The 24,382-nt window shown below is 41.1% G+C and overlaps 1 protein-coding gene across 11 annotated transcripts in view; it reads right to left on the bottom strand.

Annotated features, from left to right (window-relative positions):
* The window catches only part of PAG1 (phosphoprotein membrane anchor with glycosphingolipid microdomains 1), a 111,429-nt gene that overhangs the window by 30,386 nt on the left and 56,661 nt on the right, over positions 1-24,382 (bottom strand). For 6 of the 11 annotated variants that reach the window (XM_077932894.1, XM_077932893.1, XM_028736622.2 and 3 more), the window contains exon 2: positions 19,534-19,606. The exons of 4 other annotated variants lie outside the window; for them this stretch is intronic. The gene's annotated coding sequence lies outside the window, so the exon portion shown is untranslated. Of the gene's footprint in view, positions 1-19,533; positions 19,607-21,818; positions 21,840-24,382 lie in introns of those variants that run through there. One more of the 11 variants, XM_077932892.1, reaches the window with a different exon arrangement.

Below are 24,382 nucleotides of genomic sequence, written 5' to 3'. Positions count from 1 at the left end.
TGACTGATCAGGTTTCCCAGCACACACAAGCAATTGAAAAATTGCAAGGAGCTACAGCTGAAAATCGTAACTTAGCTGGGGAAGCTATTCAAATTGCAACGGCAGCAAAAAAAGAGGTCGAGGAGGTTAAAGGAGAAGTCAGGCCTTTGCACAAACAAATTGGTGAACAGCAAGCCTATCTTTCTTTGGTGGAATTGAAAAATCGGGAGAAGAACCTCAGATTGAGAGCAATTCCAGAAATTGAACAAGAAGATTTGATTGGATTCTTGACAACAGAATTTTCAAAATTCTGGAACATAAAGGAAGAAAGCGATTTCAAAATAACTTCAGCTTTTCGACTGGGAAGATTGGTAAGGAAGGACAGATCCAGAGATTGTTTGATAATTTTGAGATCAAGGGAAGAGAGAGACAAAATATTAGGCCTACACTTTGCAAACGCACTGGAGATACAGGACAAAAGGGTGCAAATTTACAGAGACATACCAAAACAGTTATTGGACTTGAGAACCACCTATTCAGAACTGGCAAGATTGCTGAGACTCAACACAATTCGCTATAGGTGGGAGTTTCCACAAGGAATATCTTTTACTTACAAGCAGAAGAAGGTAAAAATAAGAACACCGGAGGACTTACAAAAGTTCCTGCACGACCACGGAGAAGATCTCCAAAAAGAAGCAGCAACACATTGGCCTTTATCACAATCTGGGATACCGCCCGGAGGCGGACCAGGCCCTACACCCTCGGAACCAGAGGACAAAGAAGAAACACCACTCTAGGTGCAACAAAATAGTACAGGATGTCTCTGCAGCTACTCAGTTGGAATATAAATGGCGGAAACTCCCCCGAAAAGAGAAGGAAAATATTTCATATACTGAAGAAAGAACAATTGGACATTATTTGCTTACAAGAAACCCATGTGACCAGGCTCCACAGGAAAGTTCTAGTCAACAAGAGACTAGGCCAAGAATTTATTTCATCTGATAAGGTTAAGAAAAGAGGTGTGGTGATATACGCCAAGGAGAGCCTGGCACCAAAATTGGTATTTAAAGATGAGCAAGGAAGAATTTTGGCGATTGAAATTCAGACACAAGGAGAAAAAAATTTGATATTGGGAATATATGCGCCAAATGATGGGAAATCAGAATTTTTTAAGAAGCTGCATGAGACTTTGCTGGACTATTTAGACTATAACAACATCATAATGATGGGAGATATGAATGGAGTGGTGTCTACACATATGGATAAGTCTCAAAATCAAAACTTAACATCAGATGGAAGACTGCCTAAAACCTTTTTTGAACTGATTGACAATTTAGACCTGATTGATATATGGAGGACAAAGAACCCCCTAGGTAAAGAAGGAACTTTTTTCTCTGAGGCCCACCTGTCATGGACAAGGATCGACCAAATTTGGACGTCTAGAGGGCTGGCACCTAAGACCAGAAAGGTGGAAATCTGCCCAAAAACATGCTCCGACCACAACGCTTTGAAATTAGAATTCAGACTTACTCAAACCGGTTCCTTCAGATGGAGAATGAATGACACCCTTTTAAGAGATCAAGAGATTGTGAAAAAGGCCCAAAAAACGTTAAAGGACTACTTTGAGATAAATTTGAACACTACATTAGAAAAAAGAACAATCTGGGATGCCAGTAAAGCTGTTATGAGAGGGTTTCTGATACAACAAAATACAATTAAGAAAAAGCTCTGGAATGGAAAGAAGGAGAAAATATTGGAGAAAATACATCAGGGAGAGAAAAAACTGAGAACCAAGCCAAAGTCAAAGGAGGTGCTGAGAGAAATCAAATTCCATCAAGCACAATATTCGAAATTGATAAACCAAGAAATCGAATGGAAAATTAAGCAGATGAAGCAGAGATCGTTTGAATCAGCAAATAAATGTGGAAAGCTGCTAGCTTGGCAGCTGAAAAAAAGACAAAAGTTAAATACAGTTACAAATCTAGAGATTGATGGAAGAATGATTCAGAAACCAGAGGAAATTAGGAAGTGCTTCCACAGATATTTTAAAGAACTGTATGCACAGGGGCCTCAGAAAGAATTCGAGATAGAACAATTCCTAAAGTCAAATGGATTATCTAAAATAACTCAAGATAAAAGATCAATCTTGAACTCTAAAATAACTTCACAGGAAATCGAAGGTGCCATTCAGAGTATGCAACTAGGCAAATCTCCAGGCCCGGATGGGCTTACCTCCAAATACTATAAGACTTTGAAGGACTACTTGATACAACCTTTGATGGAGGTATGCAACCAGATTATGGATGGGAAGAGGGCACCAGAAACGTGGAAAGAAGCTTTCATCACATTGATACCTAAGTCAGAATCCGAAAAGACGCAGCTTAAGAACTACCGTCCCATCTCACTCCTGAATGTGGATTACAAAATATTTGCAGACATTTTGGCAAGCAGACTTAAAAAGGTTTTAAATGAAGTAATTCATAAGGACCAAGCAGGCTTTCTCCCTGGTAGACATTTATATGAAAACACCAGAAACATCATTGACATTTTGGAACTTTTGCAAACCAATAGGAACACAAGGGCGGTGTTAATCTTTATTGATGCGGAGAAAGCATTTGACAACATATCTTGGATGTTTATGAAGAAAAACTTGGAAGGGATGGGAGTGGGACGGGGGTTTGAAAATGAAATAGATGCTATTTATTCAGAACAGAAAGCTAAATTAATAGTGAACAATGTGGTGACAGAGGAATTTAAAATTGAAAAAGGGACACGACAAGGGTGCCCTCTATCCCCTCTTTTATTTATTTCAGTCCTGGAGGTGCTACTGAACATGATTAGGGAGGACCGGCTGGTACAAGGGATAGAGGTCGGAGTGAAACAATATAAATTGAAAGCTTTTGCAGATGACTTAGTTTTGACACTACAGGAGCCAGAACCCAGTACAAAAAGAGTCCTAGAACTTATAGCAGAGTTTGGTCGGGTGGCGGGATTTAAGTTAAACAAACAAAAAACAAAGGTTTTGACCAAAAATTTGACATCTACAGAAACAGAGGGGTTCCAGAGAGAAACAGAACTAAATGTGGTTAAAAAAGTGAAATACCTAGGGATTCATTTGTCTTCCAAAAACTTGAATTTATTTAAAGACAACTATGAAAAATGTTGGTTGGAAATTAAAAAGGATTTAGAAATTTGGTCAAGATTGAAACTTTCCTTGTTGGGTAGAATCGCAGCTATAAAAATGAATGTATTGCCGAAAATGTTATTTTTGTTCCAAACCCTACAGATCGTGGACAGAGTGGAATGTTTTGGAAAATGGCAGAAGGACATATCTAAGTTTGTCTGGCAGGGCAAAAAGCCTCGAATAAAGTTTAAAATATTAACTGACTCGAAAGAAAGAGGAGGGTTTGCCCTGCCGGACTTGAGGTTATACTATGAAGCTGCAGCCTTCTGCTGGTTGAAGGATTGGTTTTTGCTAGAAAACACTGATGTCCTAGATCTGGAAGGTTTTGATAATGCTTTTGGTTGGCATGCATATTTGTGGTATGACAAGGTTAAAGTTCATAAACTGTTCAAAAACCATATTGTCAGAAAAGCAATTTTTGCAGTCTGGATGAAATATAAAGACTTATTAGAGAGTAAAACTCTGAGGTGGCTATCACCGATGGAGGCCAAGGCCAGAAAAAGGCCCAATATGGAGGCTTATTGGCCGAAGTATTGGGAAATAATTGAAAAAACTGGAGACAATTGGAAGCTGCAGAGCCAGGACAAATTAAAAAATAAGGTGCGAGACTGGTTACACTATGCTCAAATTCAAGAGGTTTTTAAAATGGATAAAAAAGTTGGGTTCCAAGTGGAAAAATCGAATTTGGAGACAGAATTGTTAGAACCAAAAACTAAGATATTATCAAGAATGTATAACTTGCTGCTTAAATGGAATACACAGGATGAGACAGTTAAATCTGCCATGATAAAATGGGCACAGGATGTTGGACATAACATTATGTTTGAAGACTGGGAAAGGTTATGGAACACCGGAATAAAATTCACGGCATGTACTGCCCTGAAAGAAAATATTATGAAAATGATATACCGGTGGTACATGACCCCAGTCAAGCTAGCTAAGATATATCACCTGTCTGATAATAAATGTTGGAAATGTAAGGAGGCAGAAGGTACATTTTATCATCTCTGGTGGACCTGCCCAAAAGTGAAGGCTTTCTGGGAAATGATTTATAATGAATTGAAAAAGGTATTTAGGTATACCTTCCCTAAGAAACCAGAGGCCTTCCTGCTGGGCATGGTGGACCAGAAAGTGCTAAAGAAAGACAGAACGTTGTTTATGTATGCTACTACAGCAGCAAGAATTCTCATCGCAAAGAACTGGAAGACACAAGATTTACCCACGCTGGAAGAATGGCAGACGCAGTTGATGGACTACATGGAATTAGCTGAAATGACCGGCAGAATCCGAGATTTGGAGGAAGAATCGGTTGAGGCGGACTGGAAAAAATTTAAAGACTATTTGCAAAAATATTATAAGTTGTATGAATCCTAAGATAGTGCATGTCATTGGAAATGTTATGCTTTAGCAAATATGATTAAGTAAATGGCAAAATAAGTGATAAAAGAGAAAAGAAGACAAAGTGAATCAACCATATTATGTTTATTTTAAAGGTATCAAATTTGAGATATAATTTATTGAATAACGGTTACATAATAATTGAAAGTGGTAACAAGGTTTGAAATAAGGTAACAAATTGCTGATATTGTTATTACAAAGAATGCAGATCTGGAAGGTGTGGGGAAGTACAATGTTTTCTTTTGTAAAAAAAATCAAAAAATTGTTTCTTGTATTTGATTTATTCTGTATGGTTTGGAATGTACAAAATTATGAAAAGAAACGCAATAAAAAATATTATTAAAAAAAAAATGAATTTGTCACTCCTAGTCCGTTTCAGCCTGCTGAAGAAAGCTGGGAAGAACTTGGCAGCCACACAATGTTCCTGTTCCAAATACTGAGTGACAAGAAATCTGCTTTCTGAGAAACCCTTTGCCAAACGTCTATTACTCAGGAAGAATCATGCTGACTTCTTGTCAGTGTCAAATCTGCCTCAGATGCTCATATAGCTCTTGCTACATCACTGCACCCATCTTTGGACTACTGTAATGTGTTCTTCATAGGGATACCTTTTAAGGTGACTCAGAAACTACAACTAATCTAGAATGCGGTCCTACAGGATCTACACTGGCTCCCAGTATGTTTCCGAGCACAATTCAAAGTGTCAGTGCTGACCTTTAAAGCCCTAAACGGCATCAACCCTGTATACCTCAAGAAGCGTACTCAACCCCATTATTGAGCCTGGACACTGAGGTCCACCTCTGAGGGCCTTCTGGAGGTTCCCTGTGAGAAGTGAAGTTACAGGGAACCAGGCAGTGAGGGTCTTCTCGGTAGTGGAGCCTGCCCTGTGGAACACCCTCCAGTCAGATGTAAAACAGATAAACTACTATAAGACACTTAGAAGACATCTGAAGGCAGCCCTGTATAGGGAAGTTTTAAATGTTTGATGTCTCCCAGATATAAATAATAAATTATTGCTATTATTTGTGGGTGCTACAGAATGTGGGAAACCCAATGAGGAAGACTCTGCCAGGAATAATGCTAAGGCAGGCTTTCCTAAGGGGAAGGGATGTAGCTCAGCGGTAGAACAGCAGCTTTGCATGCAGAAGGTCCCAGGTTCAGTCACAGGCATCTCTAGGTAGGGCTGGGAAAGAATCCCATCTGAAACCCTGGAGTGCCATTACCAGTCAGTGTAGACAATGCTAAGCTAGGTGAACCAATGGCTTGATTCAGTGTCAGGAAACATCCAGTGTTCTTAGTTTCCTGCTAAGTTTCTGATCCTAAACCTCTGCTGCCTTGTAAGATATCTTCTGGAGAAGAAAAGGCTAAGGAGGAAACCCTACACAAATCCAGAGTGGAATCCCTAAGACAGCTGGTGCCAAATGTATTGCTCTGTTTTCCTTTGGACCACTTCAGCAAGGCTGAGAGGAGGTCTGGTTCTGGGGCAGGCAGCCTAGGACTTCCATACATACTGCCCAGGCTTGCACCCCAGGAAGGTCACCCAGGAAAGTAGCCTTGGATGATTTCCATGTTCATGCTGAGCCTCTCTGAAGTGCTGGCTTGGGACATCATGGTTTCCATGGGGCTAACTCGAGTGGTTATTGGTCCACCACATTCAGCAAGCCATACCCAGGCTTTCATCTTTGTTCCAAGAGCAGAGATGGGTGTTCTGATGGGGGATGGATGGAAGAGTTGTACAATCTAGTTTGCTTCCTTGGAGGTTTTTAAACAGAGGTCAGATGGTCCTTTGTCAGGGATTCTTTAGCTGAGATTCCTGCATTGCAGAGTGTTGGACTAGATGAGCCCTGGGAGGTCTTCAACTGTATAGTTCTTTGATTCAGTTCTATGACATACCAGTTTCTGGTGAGCTTTGGACTCACAACAACTCATCTCTGCAGATGGTGGTGGGGAAATCAGGGAGTCCTGGAAACAAATGGAATCTGATGGATTCCTGAAGGCTCTAAGGGGTTTTCTAGTGGTTAGAATTGGTGATTCTGCTCAGGTTCTGGTCTCATCGTGCAGTGATGAGACACAACAGGCCACTGACAGCCCCATCAACTCGGACTGATTATATACCCAACTATATATGTTTCACCCCAATGCTTGTGGTTTTACAAGTGCTGCAAAACTGGCCAAAGACTGCAGCACACGCAAGTAACTTGCACTAAGATTAGAGCAACCTGGTTGCCAAGCAACCTTTTTGTTTAGCAGAACGTAATACACAGCAGCAGCTTGTCAACTGGGGAAGTTGTAATCAGGTACAAGGACTGGCTTAATGGCTCGTGAACACTTAAGTCGTCATGCAATTTGCTGTGCTTTTCTCCTCAGGAGTTCCCATGGGGAAGAAGCACTTGGTGGGGCTTCTTAGATGAAAAACTTGTAGATGGACCAAATCAGGCTATTGAACTCTTCACCACTTGAGAGTACCTTTCCCACCAAGAGCAGTAAAACCATTCTGAAGGCGAAAGTGAACACCCAAGCTTACAAACATGGATCCATTATATTGGAAAGGGTCACAGCTCAGCGGTAGAGTATTTGCCTTGCAAGATCCCCAGAAAGTGATCTCAAGGAAGGGCTGGGAAAACGCCTACCCGAAAAACCCTGGAGAGCCACTGCCAGTCAGTGTAGACAATTCTGAGCTAGATGCATAGCTGTCAACTTTTCCCTTTTCTGGCAAGGAATCCTATTCGGAATAAGGGAATTTCCCTTTAAAAAAGGGAAAAATTGACAGCTATGACTAGATGGCCCAATGGTCTGACTTTAATAGAACTCCTGCATGCAAAGTGCTTTACTATCCCCAGTCATATGAATAAATCAATTTGTGGAGTGGGTGAAAAGGGAAGCGAACCTGCCTTGCAGTCATAGCTGTTACGGGGTTTGAATTCCATCATTGGAGCTCTGAAGCAAACACTCTCCACTGATCCACTTCCATTAGCAAAAACATATAGTCAAAGGCCTTCATTCAGAGTGCCTTACTTCAGGATTAGGATCTTAGAACTAAGGCACTCCTAAGGCACTAGGAGACCCACAGTAAAGTTTCTGTCGGATAACATTCACCCTAAGAAACCTCAGCCCTGTATACTTGCATGAGATAGCTAGCAGCCTTCCGAATGCTGCTTTTTCAGGATGAGCAAACCCAAAGCACTAACTTCAATGCCTGAGGCACTGGCAGCTGCTTTAGCTAGAGGTTTCTGCGTATCCCTAAATAACCTCACAGATAACAACCATACTTCTGTTGTTGTAAATCTCACCATTATTGTGATCTGTGTATTGAAGAATGTCTTTGAAGGAGGGATATTTTAGAAAGAGAGATCTCTTCACTTATAACTATGCTGCCAGTTATTCAAAATATTGTTAAATCCCTGTCTAGACCTCCCATTACCATGTCTTGAGCCTCAGACATGCATAAAATGGATTATGAATTTAAATGAAGTCTAGCAGTACTCCTAACAGTGGACAAAATAAATATAAAATGCACACTTGATTCCTGCCTTTAGAATACTTCTGTGTGGTTAGTAATCCAAACAACACTGTCAAAGGCCTCTATAAAAATACCAACAGTGTTTTTAAGACTTCCAAGAGCAAATATCTAGAGAGATTGCCATCCCATTTCTATTATTCCACTGTAACGTATAATAAAAGCAACTCACAGGAATAAGAGGATTATCCTTTTAGAGTCTCAGTTTGTGGCTTTATTTATTTATTTATTTTTAAAGCTCCCCAACTGTTCAATTCCCTGACTTTGTAATTAACTATATCTGCACACACAAAAAATAAATAATAAAGACTGTCTGCTTATTGTCAAGTAGCTCACAATGTGACTCGTGTAACACACATCATTTAACTGTGTGCAAAATATGCAGGGTGATGGCTTCACATCTGTTTGTGGTTATTTTGCTACTACTTCTACCCTCCTCCACACTTCCTGCTTTCAGTTGCATTTTTTTAAAAAAACCCAAAACCCTCTATCGTAATTTCTGAACGGAATATCTTCCATTAATCTTCTTAAACACACAGTACAGTCCATCCAATACACTTAAGTCACAGTGATCGTAATAGAGTTTAAACATGTGCAATTGTTTCTGGGTCGCAACAAAAAGAAGAAAGAGTAGTCAAAAGATGGGGGGGGGGACCTTCCCTGCATCACTACTGAGCAGCATCTCTTTCTTGAACAGGAGATTGTAAAGTAATTTATTTACTGCAAAATGAGAAGCCTTTCAAAACGAAAAGAAGACCCTGTGAGTAAATTGGTAAGTTTCCTCAGTGGCGGAGGAAGGGGGAGCGGGGTGTGTGGTCCACCCGGGTGTCATCTCTGAGGGGGCTGACAAAATGACAAAAATATGAGTTTTTTTAAAAAATGGGCTCACGAAACCTTTTAGTTCAGTCAACAAATGTAACAAAATGCGGCTAGCACTGGGCACCACACTGCAGAAGCTGGCACTTACCGTGTGACCTGCAGCGTGCCTGAACCACGCGTCTCTCCTGGGAGTGATGTGGTGGCTTGGGCGCCTGCAGGCTCCGCGCTGCCTAAAATGTCAGTGTGAGACTTGCATCTGCCCTCCACCTCTCCCTCAGCTGCCCTACAGCTTAGGGGCAGGCTCCACTCAGCGCGCCCTGCCCCCATGGGCAGCTCACCCCACCCCGGCTGCATGCGCCGCACCCGGCACCCGAGCGGCTAGCTACACCGCTGTGTTTCCTTTCATCAAATCATAGAAACACGAGAACCTGTCTTATGCCAAGTCAGAAGATTAGTCCATCAAGCTGTGTACCGTGTGCACTAACTGGTAGTGTGATGGCCTGGGATTCGGATTCGGATGCTGAACCTGAAGAATCCCAGCCTGCACAGGATTCCCTGCCTCCAGAACCAGCTAAACCGGGGCTGGGGCATGAGCCTGAAGGGTCCTCACTTGTGCTGGATCCTCAGGTCCAGGCACCAGCTGGGTCTGCTCTGGCTCCTGAGGTGATGGAGGACCTATTGCCTGCAGGTGCTCCACTCTCAGCCCTGGCAGAGGAAGCTAAGGTTGCCTCTGGGTCTAGTAACCCTCCAGCCTCTCCTGAGCTGCAGAGGCTCAGGGCAGAGAGGTGGAGGAAACTAAGTTCCTGCAGGAGTGCTCGCCTCCAGGCCAGGAGAGGCGAGTCACCTGAGGATCGGGGCCGCCCTGTGCCTCGGGGCAGATAAAAGCCAGCTACCCCCAGTCCCAAGTTGCGGGAGCAACTTCGTTGGTTGACAGTTCCTGCCTGAACCCTGCCCTGCTGGAGCTCCTGACCTCACCCAACTAACTGCCCTGCATCCAGCTTCAACTTTTACAGACTGCCTCCATACTGCACCTCGGACTGGACTCAGACCTCGCCTCTCGGTTAGTCCACGGGACCAGCACAGGTAGTGATTTGCCAGGGTTCATGAAAAGAGTCCTTTTCAGCCCAGGAATTGAACTTGGGGCATTCTGCATGCAAAGCAGATGCTATGGCCCTTGCAAGTCAGCAGTGTGTCATGTTAGATTGTAAGTCACCTTTGAAGCACAAGAGATATTCCAAAGCAGCTCATGCAGCACATAAGGGAGCAGCTGTTCCATGGGTAAAAAAACAATAAGCAAATAAATGGTGCAAGTTCAGCTGAGTTCATGGACACTCCAACATGTACCTGAATTTATCCTCTGGATCACTTATTTGCATCACAAAATTTACCGTCTTTCCAATTTGGCCAAATTTATCAGCTGAAATTTGTACTTGAATTACACTGGACAAAACGGGTTTTCATGAAGCTAATCATGTTTCTCAGAGGAAATGAAGGTTCACATTTGTTTTGCAGTGATATTTCCTGGCAACCTTTCTAAAGATTAATATAATACCCCTGGGACCCATAACGAAGTGCTCACTGCTAAGTGTTCCTGTTCAAGTTCCAGCCAGCCAGCCATACCTTCTTCCAGAATACTCCAACTCATTCCCCCTGTATCTCTGTTTTTCTGTCTCCACCCCCTGCCCCACAAAGTCATTCCACACCCAATGAGCATGCTTAGTACACATTGGGCCAGTTTGGGTACAGTGATACCTCGGGTTAAGAACTTAATTCGTTCTGGAAGTCCGTTCTTAACATGAAACTGTTCTTAACCTGAAGCACCACTTTAGCTAATGGGGCCTCCTGCTGCCACCGCGCCGCCACTGCCGCTGCATGCTTTCTGTTCTCATCCTGAAGCAAAGTTCTCAACCCGAGGTACTATTTCTGGGTTAGCAGAGTCTGTAACCTGAAGCATCTGTAACCTGAGGTACCACTGTATTGTCCCTCACCTTAGGGTTTTCCTACCCTAAAATTGCTTGTTACTCCTGAAAACCTTGGGACTCCCCTCTAGCATGCCTGCTAATACCTCTCTTGTGCATGGATGGCACCATTTTGACTATACAGGCTGCCTTGCTCCATCTATACCAGTATTTCCTATATGATGTACTAATACAATTTCAAATCTGCTAAATTTACAGATTGTGTCATCAATTGTGCAATTTTATGTTATTTTAGAATCAGATCTCTCTGAAACTTCCTTTAAAACTTTCCATTGTGTAAAATAGAGGAAGGAATGTTTCAAAAGTTTCCCTTTTCCCCATCTTTGCTTTACATTACTATCCCCTGTGTTATATAAGACATCAGAGTAACCCAGGGCACAGAATTATCATACATTAAGCAATCCTTTTTTTGGGACGCGAGTGGCGCTGTGGGTAAAAGCCTCAGCGCCTAGGGCTTGCCGATCAAAAGGTCGGCGGTTCGAATCCCCGCAGCGGGGTGCGCTCCCGTTGTTCGGTCCCAGCGCCTGCCAACCTAGCAGTTCGAAAGCACCCCCAGGTGCAAGTAGATAAATAGGGACCGCTTACTAGCGGGAAGGTAAACGGCATTCCGTGTGCGGCTCTGGCTCGCCAGATGCAGCTTGTCACGCTGGCCACGTGACCCGGAAGTGTCTGCGGACAGCGCTGGCCCCCGGCCTCTAGAGTGAGATGGGCGCACAACCCCAGAGTCTGTCAAGACTGGCCCGTACGGGCAGGGGTACCTTTACCTTTTTAAGCAATCCTTTTAGTTCAATGTAGCTCTCACCCCCCCCCCCCCGCGATAGCAATCATGTTCATTTAAAAGAAGATCATAAGTCATGGGGATGGGATGAATGTGCGCATGAATTCAACAGTGCTTAGTTTATTCATTGGTTGCTATTTTGTTAATGTTGTTAATGTTGTTTTATAAATTATGACTGCTGCAGTACTTTGTGAATTGTAATTGTGCTGTTTAGCTTATTTGTTTTGTTAATAGTGTTTTGTAGACTTTAATTGTTTTACTGAAAATTTGTTAATTATTCTATACAATTTATGTTGTATTTGTGATGTTCTATTATGTTATTGAGATGGTTGGACAGTGTCCTCGAAACTATGAACATGAGTTTGACCAAACTGTGGGAGGCAGTGGAAGACAGGAGTGCCTGGCGTGCTCTGGTCCATGGGGTCATGAAGAGTTGGACACGACTAAACAACTAAACAACAACAATTATGTTACTGTTATTTATTGTTTGTAATCCACTTTGCAGTTTGTGTGAATGAAAAGAGGCACAGAAATATAATAAATAAAATCAATCAATCATTTCAAAACCTGGCTGTAAGTATGAAAAACCTGACATTTATCAAAGAAGACTAATCTTTCTTTTGTCCCATGTTCACCAATTTTAACTCTTCCCTTCTCCTACAAGGAGAATGACAAAACCTGGTATTTCTTTTCCCTGGGAATTTCTTGTTTTTGATTAAGTGAATACAAACAACTACAGCTATCAAAACCCAGGCAGACGGCAGTGTCTCTCTTGGGTAATAAGAGCAAGTTCTCCATTCTGATTTCCCTTAGTTATTTCAGCCAAGTTATATGTACTTGGCAATAAATTTGAGAAGCATGGCAGAAATGAAATTGCTCTATTTATATATTAACAGGGGGGGGGGATATATCCCTATGCCAATTTCTTTACTACCACTTATATATGGGGAAGATTTTCCATTAAGTTTTCATTTAAAGGTGGACATACCTCTTCAATATTTTCCAAAACAATAGGTGGACAAAAACATAGCCATCCTTTGAAATTTGTATCTCTTTGACTTTTGCAATACAGTTCTGTTTCCAAGCAATGGGTATAACATTGTGTATAAAAATGTATATTCTAGGGCAAAGCGTAAAAATGGCTTTGCAAAAATAGGCATATTAGGCAAAACAACATACAAGAGAATTAGGAGAAATTTCATAATGATTTTTTTTTAATTACAAACTGCTGTGGACAATTGAACTTAAGAGTAGAAAATTGACAGGTTTGCTCTTTTGTAATGAAATTCTAACCAGATGATAGAGATATTCCAGTAACCTCTGGATAAGTTTCAACAACTGAGGTGCAATTCCATTAAAGTATAATGGAATCACAAACACACCAAAACCACTACACCCTATGAATAAAACTCTAAGCACATTTACTAGAGAGTATGCCTCACTGAACTCAGTGGAACTTTCAAGGAAACATTCATACGCTTTCTTTGTAAGTTTAATTTCTTCGGAACAAGGAGATTAATAGCAAACACCTTAAAGTTCTTGTTCTTAACATAACCTTGGAATATGTATTTATTTAATTTTTATCTTCCAAGTTGCTCAGAGTGGCATGTCTGTTATCTCCCATCAATCTTATCTTTATAACAAATATGTGAGGGAAGCTATGTTGGAATTCATGTAAGATCACTCAGCAAATTATATGGCTGACCACTGATCTGAACTTGGATTTCCCTGATCCAACACTGTCAACTATCCCACACTGTCTCTTGCACATTACCTGAATAGTGAAATATTTAATCTAATTGTTAGTAATGGGGGGGGGGCAGGGGACACAAGTCTTGCAATTCTATCAATACTAATCTGAGCATATTTGTTTTGTACTTCAATTTCTATACTACTAAATCAAGAAAAACATTCTCAAAGCAGTACACATAAAAGGCAAAGATCAGAGCCCATTAATTTGGGTAAGCTTGTGTAAATATAAATGCTTTAAGCTGTCATATAAAACTAAACACAAAGAGTGCCTGCCTACCTAGTATACAAAGGCAATGAATTTCAGAATACAAATCAAGTCAATGACACACACACACACACACACACACACACACACACACACACATTTTGGGTCATACGTTATTTCTTTGGATTACCTAGAATTTCAGCCCAGGGTAAGTGTGATGGTTATGGCATAGATTCAGATAGGTAGCCGTGTTGGTCTGACACAACTAAAATAAATTAAAAAATTGTGAGGTTGATGAACTTCCATTTCATGAGGCTCTGAAGTAGTGTGCATGCACACAAAAGCTTATACCCAGAACAAATTTAGTAGGTCTCTAAGGTGCTACTGGACATTTTTTTTAATTTATTTCGGTTATGGCAAATTGATTAATAATAATGAGCATGGTGTATGGGTCATCTTAGGCCCTTGTAGGGAGACAGAGGGTCTTAGCCATGAGTGATCTCACTAACCAGACACTGAAATAAACAACCCAAAGTTTTTGAACTCCTTCTTTGCTTTCTTATTTAGAGCACTTGAAGTCACCCAGCCTAGAACTACTACTGCAGAAGTTTCAGATGTTTGTACATATTGTAATAGTGAATTGAAAATCAACTTAGAAATCCCCATTGGCTTTGATAATTCAAAAATTGTCACATAATTTAATCCTAAAAATGTGCAATAGCATATCCACTTGTATCAATGGCATCACAGACTGTGCATATTTATGTTTGTCACAGTGCTAATGCAGCTGTCAGGGTGCGGCCAGTTCTAAGCATTCATTTGTGAGCCCAGCAAACTGAGGAATCAAGATGTTGATTCTGGTGCAATGAATGTTCTCTTACATTTGATTATCCTCTGTGAACACTTTCAGCTACACTGATACGACACTGAAAACTAGGCAGAGCATGGTTTAAATAAAGAAATGAAAGCTTTGCAACCCCTGGAGTCTTGGGAGAGTGTATTTTAGCACTAACATTTTGTAAGTTAATTGCTTTAAAAGTGGTATAGAAGAATTGACTTAGCAGCTCTCATGACTCCGAATGGAGTTATGTAGGAAAGTTGGAAAAGTGGAAAATGCAGACATTCCACAGTATATTTAGTGTTCTTTACAATCTGCCAAAGTGGGTGATCGGGTAACAGGGGACTTGGAGGAAAACTACACTATCTGAACCATGCTTCTTTCTGCAGATGAAGAGATTCTAGCATGCCAACTGGCTGGAGGACAGTGGGGAAAAGAATGATGAGTGTAGCTAAAAAAGTTATTTAATGCTGTTGCCTTGCAGTTTGCCGAGCGCCGAAATATACCAGCATTAGAGGACAAGGTCAAAGGAACAGCAAAAGAGTATTTTCAGGAAGCTATTTGTTTTGAGTTCTCCTGCTTTCAAGACTGTAATAATAAGATGGACCAACCTATTTGGAAATGAAAGGACAAAAAACCTGGAGAATCAATTAACACTGCTGAGAATTTAAAGATCCATCAAAGTGGGAGAGAGAGAAGCAAGTGAGAAACTGATGGGATCCAAACACACCGACTGGGACATTTCCAAAATAGAACTCTTTGAAGGTTAGGGAACCTTCCCAAGCAGCACCTGATACAGGATGATACACTGCAGCCAGAAGGAAAGATCAGCAGAGCCTATCAATGGACAAAAGAACGTTAGTCCTATGCAAGGAGTCCTTTGGATCACAGCCGTAGCAGTTGATGAAACACAAAAACATCACCTGTGATCTTTAGTTATTTTTCTTTTCTTTTTAAAAGCTACTTGCAGAAATAGAGTGATGTCACAATAGCAATAGACAATGCTACTGTATGGAAATGTTTAGGGAAATATTGCATAGAAGTGGCATTCTATGCAAATGGCAGGTGCACAGGTCAACTGCTTTCAAAATGCAAAACTGCATCCAAATGTGTATATTATGAGAAATGTGTACAAAAAGAATTTTCAGGAGGATGTGGCAAATGTGGAAAGTGTATGGGAAATTGAGAAACTGGAACAGACAGATTTGTCCTTCTCTATAAATCAAAATTGCATTGTTTTTGTGCACAGAGCAGCTTTGGATGTAACCATTCACCTGGTACCCATAGGCAAAAAGGGAATGCGTGCAGGTGAGTGCATGGAATTCCATATGAGTGAATGAGTGGGATTGCAGAAGACAGATGGATATACCTGACCAGAAAACAAGCTGCTTTCCAGGGGGAGATAAGCACCTTCCTCCACATCCAGAACAGAAATGCAGCAGGGTGCTGCAGCATGGAGGGAAGAGCTCTTTGTCTTTCTACCTCATGGTTGGCCCAAGACATTTTGCTGTCTGAGGTGAAGTACAAGATAGCTCCATGAACAAAAGTGTCCAGACCGCCATCTGAATCTTACCTCAACACAGGTAATGGAAGAGAGATTTCCATTGCACTCGAGGGTTAGCTTAGAGCAGCCTTTCTCAACCTGTGGGTCCCCAGATGTTGTTGAACTACAACTCCCATCACCCCTAGCTAGCAAGATCAGAGCTCAGGGATGATGGGAGTTGTAGTCCAACAACATCTGGGGACCCACAGGTTGAGAACCGCTGGCTTAGAGGGAACAGGACCTGTTGCATTATAGCTCCCCTCACTCTACTTCATTGTATGGCCAGCTGTGCTCCACTGCCAGCCCTCAGGAGGCTAAGAAACACTTTTGCAGGTAATAATGTTCACAGACTTTTTACAAAGCTGACCCAGTGATCCCACTCCGTTTTTTAGCTGAGTCTTTATCTACTCTTTTGTAAAGCTAAAGGAGTGGTCATCAGCGCATTTTGAGTTTGCATTAGTTAATTACTCATTAGGAAATATTTAATGGGCAATACTAGTTGTAGTACAACATCATTTCATGTGAGCATTTGAGAAAAGTAACAGAACAGATATTATATACCTGTGCTGGGTGTTAACCAGAAAGTTGGTGGTTGGAGCAGGATTCCTGCATTGCAGAGGGTTGTACTAGATGACCCTCAGGGTCCCTTCCAATTCTATGATTCTATGATGTGGAATTAGGAGCTACTGTTTTGCACACCATAAATGAACTGCAAACTTAAATAGTGAAAGAGGCTTCCTTCTTTACCCATTAGCTGATGCCATGCAGTTTCAGTGAGGAAGCAGGAAGATGCATGCATTTTTAAAAAGGGAACATGGATGATGGGCAAATAACATGTGCTTCCTAGCCTAAAGAATGCCAGAGACACACATTTTGCACCTGATATATCAGCGTAAACCACTAATTTTACAAGGAAATGCCCTCTATTTTATAACCTCAGAAAGCACCATTCATCAAAATCTATATTTAATGTAACATATATGAATGTGGCAGATCCAGCATCTAGCAATTAGATTTAACATAACACATTTTAAAACTGAACTATGCCGTTTACCAAAAAGTAGTAAAGGAAAGTATATATGCCTTTGATTGACCAAATTGAAGCAATGTATTGGAACAATTTTATGAATGAAATGGGATCAAGAGGGTTTCACACTTTCCACCTCAGTTGTACCTTAAATACAAAGAAGATGTGAAAGCAGGGTAAAATTAAGCAGACCTTGTTTGAAAGGCAGCCTGGTAACTTCAAAGCAGAAGATTAAGGTGTAGCTACATGCTACTTTGCAAATAGTAGTGTGGTATTTGGAAGTCACGAGACACAGGTTGCGCTGTGGTGTAAACCACTGAGCCTTGGGCTTGCTGATCGGAAGGTCGGCAGTTCGAATCCCCGCGATGGGGTGAGCTCCCATTGTTCAGTCCCAGCTCTTGCCAACCTAGCAGTTCAAAAGCATGTCAAAAGTCCGGTGGGAAGGTAAACGGCATTTCTGCGTGCTGCTCTGGTTTTGCTAGAAGCAGCTTAGTCCTGCTGGCCAAATGACCCGGAAAAACTGTGTGCGGACAAACGCCAGCTCCCTCGGCCAGTAAAGTGAGATGAGCGCCACAACCCCAGAGTCGTTCGCGACTGAACTTAACTGTCAGGGATCCTTTACCTTTACCTATTTGGAAGTCATTTGCAGAGCTGAACAATAGCTGGGAGGCAGCAAGCTTAACCTTGACCCAGGTTCCTGATAGCCTTTTTATGATATGTATTTTATTGATATTTATATGTAACAAAACAAATACAACAAGGGAAATATGCAACCGAGGAAAGGTCTGTTTTTCAAGACTCTGTATTTGACATGAGGATACCAGTTCTGAAGAATATCTTATTTCAGTGCCCTGCCATAAAAATCCATGTGTGGAGGGAGATTGGTAATTGCGTTCCTTTGTAGCTCTCTATATAATAAAACTATACCAAACCTCATTAACATTGTCTGTTTGAGCATTATATATTTGTACGGTTCTTTGTGCAATCAACTATCCCATTAGGGCCAAGAACCAATTTTTTGGTACCAGTTTTCAAACACATTGGAAGTTGGGGCTTCCCAGAACTAGTCAATCTTACAGCTGTAAGTAGAAACAGAAGCAGATCCCTATGAGTTAATTCAAGTCCTTCTCCACTAAAAATGGAAAGTAATGCCATTTGAGAGTTCATAGGAATTTGTTGGGCTGTTGCTGCACTAGCTTCTTCAAACATATTTTTTGCCCAAATGGTTTAAGAACTAAATTGTGGGCCCTTCGTGGCTGTCACCAGTGTTAGAAGTGAGTGCCTGGTGTCAAAATATTTATTAAATGATAGCTTTTCTTAATCCACGAGGGCTCTGGGTCATATCCCACTCATTGTTTGGGGGGGGGGGGAGTTCAAATGTAGACATAAAAATGAGTGGTTGTGTGTGGGAGAATTATCTAGGTTAAGGGGCAAGATCAAATTAGGCATCCATCTTGGGTGATTACATCACTGCCCCCAGTCGTCTTTTATCCCCTAAATGTCCTGATGACCCCCCCCCTACAGTTGATTGCTCCCCCTGCCACTTTAGTATTGAGTAGCAAAGAAGGGTTTTGCAATTCCACCTCTGCTGCATATAATATATTTCTGCTTTTACATCACAACTTGCATGCCCAATCCCTCCAATTATTTTGGATATCAGAACATGCGTAGTTCAACGGTTAACAGCTAAAATACATATTGTAGGTCATAAGGCTTCCAATCCCTCCTATAGTTGCCCTTGTAGAAGTTACATTAATTTCAGTGGAGCTTCTGTGGAAACAGCTGTATGCCGAATTGCGGCCCATGTGTTTTAATAAATAAAGCAGCATATCTATGAGAATGTTTAATCAGGCATTCGGGGTATTTCCAGGACACCTCACCCTTAGGGTACAAGAGCTTACATGAAACACACATAGCATCTTAACAACTCACATTTTTAAATCTTCTTAAGCACAGGGAAGTTGACTGAGTCAGTGAGACTCTTATTACATTTCAAGTAAACATAGAGAGAAAGATACAAGAAGGAAGTGGTTTTGTAATCTCAGATAATCAGATGTGCGCTTAGTGAGTTTACTAGAAACTGACTGGCTGAACATATATCTAGGGCATGTGCACAGCTACTCTCAACTTACATTGGTATATTTTGATCACTTCTCCCCATATGAATGCAAAGGCAATTAAGTCTCAGCGACGTTCCTATTTCACCTTCACCAGCTCTCAAAAGGCAACAAGCTCTTGCTTTAATTCAAAATGAAGTTGCTGTATTAGACACAATTCAGATAGCTTAGAAGCCATATGTGTCCCACTGTGTATATGCCCCATAATACCCCTCCCCAGTTTTGAGAGCTAACAGGGGACTGAAATTAATACAATTTAAAATTTGCTGCTCTGAAATTCACAGGTGGGAATGGGATAAAGCCTCTAACTCAGCCTTCTAAAAAAGTGATGCATGCTGAAACAATTTTTTTTACTTTCACATATATACACATGGGGTATGAATTGTTGGTAACTGACCTGGAAAAAGACCTTGGGGTTGTACTGGATAGCTCGATGAAGATGTAGACCCAGCTGTGAAAAAGGCATGTTCCTAGAGATCAGTAGGAAAGGAATTGAAAATAAAACTGCTGGTATCAGAATGCCATTGTATACAAATCTATGGTGCAACCACATTTGGAATATTGTGTATAGTTCTGGTCACCTCAAACAAGTTGGAAAACGCTCAGAAAAGGGCAATGAAAATAATCAAGGGAACGAATCAACTGTCCTATGAGGAAACATCACAGAATTCTGGACTTCTTAGTTTAGAGAAACGGCAAGTTAAGAAGTGACACAATAAAATGGTGCAAACATTTTCTTCCCTCTTTTGTAACACTAGAACTAGTGTACAGTGGTACATCGGGTTAAGTACTTAATTCGTTCTGGAGGTCCGTCCTTAACCTGAAACTGTTCTTAACCTGAAGCACCACTTTAGCTAATGGGGCCTCCTGCTGCTGCATGATTTCTGTTCTCACCCTGAAGCAGTTATTAACCTGAGGTAATATTTCTGGGTTAGTGGAGTCTGTAACCTGAAGCGTATGTAACCTGAAGCGTATGTAAACCGAGGTACCACTGTACATCCAATTGAAGCTGAATGTTGGCAGATTCGGGACAGATAAAAGGAGCTTGCTCCCACAGAAGGCAGTGATGGCTGCTAACTTGGTTGGCTTTTTAAGAGGATCGGACAAATTCATGGAGGGCAAGCCTATCAATGTCTATTAGCCATGATGGCTATGTTCTGCCTCCTCTGTTCTGCCTCTGAACACCAGTTGCTGGGGAAATACTGCTGCAACTCATCTCCAGCTCACAGGCTTCCCCATGGCATCTGGTCGGCCACTGTGAGAATAGGAGGCTTTTGCATTTAGGTGAATTTAAAAAACAACACACATCTCATGTAATACTACAAAGGTAACATGTAAATAGGCTTTAAATGTCTTCTGGCACAAAGTAATATCTAAGCAGCCCATAACACAGATTTGAACCGATTGATTTAGGCCAGGAAACATCTTTTACTTGTTCACCAACAATGACAGTTGAAATGCAGCTGGGCAGCTTGCTGCTGCTCTTAATCAGATAGCAGTTTCCAAATGAGATAGGCAAGAGCTGCTGTTGTCATGCAGCATGTTTCCAGAGTCACATACACAACACACAGTGTGTTTTGCTTCTTGGAGCAGTTGCTCCCTGGGGATTAAGACACCTCAGGAGTACAAAGTAGCAAAAGCCCCACAAGATCAGAATTTGTGAGCAGATCCACAGAAAGCATGAGCTGGATTCTCTGAAATAAAAGTCTCAGTGCTCAACTGGATGTTACTTTGATGCCATGGATCGCTCCAATTTCTGCTTCCCTTTAGGTAAATTGTGAGCATAGTTTCTAAAATGTTCCATTTTCAGCCCCCCCCCCCACACAAAAAAACAACAACTTGGGAGAAGTTAAACAAGCAAAGCCACCCAGCTCCCTCCTCAAAAGATTAGATATTTTTAGACTACTTCTCAGAAAAAAACAAAGCCTCTTGTTTATAGTTGACTAATAATGGCTGTTGAACCCTGAATATTTTTCAGAGCACAGCAGCAATTAAAACAGCCAGAAGACTGATAAGCACTCAAATGTATGCCTGTTTGTGCATGTGTGAAACATTCATGATTTTCCTTTTTTAAAAGAAATGAGACAAAATAGAGGAGATAGATGTTATGAAGGAAAAATCGCTGAGGTGACCAGGGCAAACACATGAATTACTACTTAAATGTCAGCTTTGACACAGTTTGCAATCCATTACTCATAATGCTTTAATAAATATTGCTTAATAATATTTAATAATGCATGCTTGTTTCCATTTTGTTGTATGATGTGGAAATAATATTAGCTTCACAATATTGTTCACAGCAGCTTCTGCTACAGGAAGTGACCAAGAGGCAAGGAACTATATAAGTGTGCAAAGCTATTTAACCTCATCTAGTGGCTTTGCAGAAATGCATTCCTATTAGCAAGATCCCCAAACCACACTGCATATAAACATTAGCTGCTGGCTAGAATGCAACAGCTAAAGCAGCCTAAATGGCCTTTTCTTCTTCACACAAGTTCTCTCATTAAATGTTAATCCAGTCGACATAAGCACAGTGGGGAGGCACCAGCGCTGAACTTAAATGATCCTCAGAGTCAAAATAAGGCTGCAGATGTTCAATGTTTAAATTTCTGTGCTAAGGTGATGGCTTATTAGCAGTTTTAATTAATCACTATAAAAGCAAAACAATTTTTAAAAAATTACCTTTATTCTTACATGCTTCTTCATTCAGAACTGTACAGATTGTCATGTAAAGGCAATACTGTACCAACCAAGCTATATGCACAGCATGCTATGAAGTCCTTCCCAGTGATCTGGTTCTTGGAATTTTCAGATTCTTGCCCGCTCTGCTACTTTCTGAATCTGTATGCGCAGCACAGATCCCTACCTTATTTGGCTGCCAAGCCTATTACAGTGAGCAAACAATGCCTTCTCTGTCAGAACAGAGAATGAATAGTATCACAAAGACACTCCTCTCATGTACAGCTCTGGACTTTTCCCTCCTCCTCCTTTCAAAGCAATCTAACTAGGGTGAGAACGGATGACAGGAAATCGCTAGTATATTTTAGTGTGTCCCCTTCCTCAGTGCCAGTCATCATTATTAAAATGGCAGCAAAAGAATATGATTTTTTAATTATTATTCAATAGCATAGATTTAACAATGGAATGCATCAACTGGCTTTATACTTTTCTAAGTGACTGGATGTGAAAGCAAACATCTGGAACATCCATTTTCTGGGTATGGAAAGTCTGCTTCAAGCCATCAGGAGCAAAACAAAAGAGCAAGAAGAAAATCTCACAGATTTGTCAGCTGAGTGTGGATAAATCTTCCGGCTACTCTCTGTTTTGAAACAGATTTGGTCTTTGAACAGAGACCGGGCTTCGGGAATTGAGAACTTGTATTATGAATGATAGAGCAAGAGTTTGAAGTGGGATTTGTGTGATGATAGCGGATGAATAAATCTTTGGGTGACTGGGGGCTCACTTTGCTCCTTCAAAGCAAGGAGACTAATTTCAAGAAAATGCAAAATGATTCTGCGGATACAGAATGCCTGCTGTGCAGTGATCATATTGGTGCAATGATCTTTTGTGCATTAGAGCACCTAAATGATAAACATATTAAAATGATGTAAACTTGTGGTTTAAAGGCTAAGCAGTTCCTCTGCTATCAATAACATTTCACCATATAGTACACTATTAAATTAAATATCCTTCCAGACAGTGCTGGAAAGATACCAGTGTGTCTTCCAATGAAAGGAATGTTTTTTAAAAACCAAACCTTTCTGTACATAGCCCATTCTGATTTTATGCTGTCTGGTAGCACATGTATTTGATTAAACCCATGCAGTGGCGGCTACTTGACCATATCTGGACATCCTCCTACATTTTCCTTCAAAGACTGCCAGAGGCTGATTGAGAGTCACCAGATGCTACAGATAAATAGACGATGGCTATTCGCCATCATGCCCTACTTGAGTGTTTCCCAGGGGCATTTGGCTAGCCACTTGTATAGACAGAATGTTGTATCAGGTGGACCTTTGGCTGTATCCAGCAAGGGTCACAGGAAATCAGCCAAAGTTCTTCCAAGTTTAACTTCAGACAACTGAATGCACCCTTAATATGAAACAGATGAGTTGAGTGCCATATACATTAATTTTGCAGGATCCCCACAACTGCACAAGTCTGACACAACGACACAGTCAATACAATTCCCAGATGACACGTCCCAATGCAGTAATTAAGTTTGGCACACTTATTAAATGGCAACTCACTCACAAGCTAAATGGAGGCCCTTTTATTTCCCCCAAATGAGTTTTGAACAGATTGAAGCTGACAATGTCCATGATGAAATTTTGTCATGTTCCTACTCATTATAACAACGTATTAACTATATAAAAATGAAGAGCTGCGGCCTAGAGGAAATGGCCTGTGCTGCCTGACTGATGGAAGATTGTGGGTCTCCTTTTTACTCCTTTAAAAGCCTGCTTCAATATTTATTCTAAAAATGAATAAAGCCAAGTAATGCTACAAGGCCAGCACTGTATGTACATTCAGTACATGTAATGCTACTTGTACGATCCAATAAATGGCAAAAGGGAAATAACACATAAATCTTATGGAGGTTTTTAAAAACATTTATTGCTTGAGGCAAAGCAGAGCTAGTTTTTCTTTTTTTAAGGTCAAACTGCATCAAGGTAGTGCAGCACTTTATTCTCAAATGTAGCTCAAGGTTTAATGTGCCAGAGCAGCTGACGTGGTCTTGGAGACTGCAGAACACCAGCTGTTTTGGATCCATCTTATTGCAGTTAATAACATAAAAATGAAAGATTACCTATCAAAATGAAATCTTACTTCATGTAGGTACAGTGAACTACCATGAGTCCAGACCCAGAATAACCTTTAATTCAACTAAGCATTATTGAATATATCCATATGGACATAGAAGTGGCCCAGATGAGGAAAAATAAAGTGGAACTGAATTCTCCTAAGACAGACACACTGCTGACGAGTAGCTCCCAGTTCTGAGAACTGGAGATTTTGCCTGTATCTAGCAGGGGGCGACCCTGCCTCTCAAAGAAGTATGCTGTTTAGGAACAATTACAGTCGTACCTCAGAAATAGAACGGAATGTGTTCCAGAAGACTGTTCGACTTCCAAAACATTCGGAAAACAAGGCGTGGCTTCCGATTGACTGCAGGAAGCTCCTGTAGCCAAGTAGCACCTGCATCGGACGTTCGGGTTCCAAAGAACATTCGCAAACCGGAACAC

This window comes from Podarcis muralis, chromosome 8 (genome assembly GCF_964188315.1).
Source record: "Podarcis muralis chromosome 8, rPodMur119.hap1.1, whole genome shotgun sequence".
Taxonomy (NCBI): Eukaryota; Metazoa; Chordata; class Lepidosauria; order Squamata; family Lacertidae; genus Podarcis; species Podarcis muralis.
The sequence above is the reverse complement of the archived record's forward strand: the minus strand, read 5'-3'. Positions and strand labels throughout refer to the sequence as shown.